Here is a 1,717-nt window from a genome sequence, read left to right on the forward strand (position 1 = left end):
AAATATATATATATAAATTAGCCATGCATGGTGGTGGGCACCTGTAGTCCCAGCTACTCAGGAGGCTGAGGCAGAAGAATCGCTGGAACCTGGGAAGTGAAGTTTGCAGTGATCAGAGATCGTGCCACTGCACTCCAGCCTGGGTGACACAGCAAGACTCCATCTCAAAAAAATAAAAATAAATAAATAAAAGAGAACAGCATCTGGCACATAATAAGTTGTCAATAAATGTTAGCTATCATTATTGAAGACCACCTCTATTTCCAAAATTAAGCCTTTAAAAAAGTTCCAACAATATGTCATTATACAAAGTTTTAAAAATAATTTAAAGAACATGCTTCCCCTGAGATTTAAGACAGGCATGCTACAGTATGTGACTGAGCTCCCCCCATCCCTTCCCTGCCCCCTCTTTGAGCAAAAACCAGAGTGACAGAAAAGGCAGTATGAGAGAAGGTCATGCTGTACTTATGCTTAAACAAAGGAAAAAGTGAAATAGAAAAAAAAAAAAGAAGCAGATGGGTGGGTCATGCAATACAAAGGGAACCATAAACGTTTTGAGGGGTGAATGTCCATAAATAGGACGTTTCCAATGGCAAGTATCTGGTGGTTCTGTTTGGTACACAAAGCAGGATAAGTCTTAAGGTCTTTTGAATACGGCGGTGCCATTTATTTATTTCCCAAGAGGTACACTCAGGATGGCTTCCTTCTTGTTCGCTATGTTATTTTCAGGTCTTGTTTTTCTTAAATCATACATGGAAACAAAAAGGATTTTGCAGATTTCCCAGTCTGGTTTAAATGCCTGCAGTGCTAGGTCAGTGATTTTATCTCGAGGAGGTTGGGGAAGGAATCTAGCGCAGGAAGGGTGGTGCCAAGGGCACTGTTTTAAGTCTGTGTTTGCATAAGGCAACATTTAAAAAAAACCTGATTTGTTTATTCAGGGTGGTGGGTGGGAGGGCATTAATAACTAAAGTTCTCCACCCTCCCCTCCAGTCTGCCTGTGCTCCACCACTGGAATGCAACACCCTCCTTAGAGTGCAGTTAAGGGAATGAAATGAGCTTGGCCCAAGGCCTGGCAGTGAATGCATAATGTTCCTTTGAGATTCTGTTAGTGTGAAACTTCTGTAGAAATATCTGCCTTCCCTGGTGCCCTCCAGATCTGCTGCTTGGTTTGTAAAATGTTTTGTAATAAATGTTTAGCTATATAGACCTAGCAGTCCTGGAGATGCACCTATCTGATTACCTTTCAAGAGATGAACAGGTCCCCGGCAAGGTGGCTTATGCCTGTAAGTCCAGCACTTCGGTACGCCAAGGAGGAGGATTGCTTGAGCCCAGGAGTTCGAGACCAGCCTGGCCAACATGGTGAAACCCTGTCTCTACTAAAGATATAAAAAATTAGCCGGGTGTGGTGGCGAATGCCGATAATCCCAGATACTCAGAAGGCTGAGGCAGGAGAATCGCTTGAACCTGGGAGGTAGAGATTGCAGTGAGCCATGATTGGGCCATTGCACTCTAGCCTGGCTGACAGGACAAGATTCTATCTCAAAAAAAACAAAAAAACAAAACAAAAATTAGCCAGGTGTGGTTGCACACATTTGTAGTTCAGCTACTCCAGAGGCTGAGGTAGGAGGATTGCTTAAATCCGGGAGGTGGAGGCTATAGTGAGCCACGTTCATGCCATTGCACTCTAGTCTGGGCATCAGAACTGTCTCAAAAAAAA

This window comes from Cebus imitator, unplaced genomic scaffold (genome assembly GCF_001604975.1).
Source record: "Cebus imitator isolate Cc_AM_T3 unplaced genomic scaffold, Cebus_imitator-1.0 Scaffold169, whole genome shotgun sequence".
NCBI lineage: Eukaryota > Metazoa > Chordata > Mammalia > Primates > Cebidae > Cebus > Cebus imitator.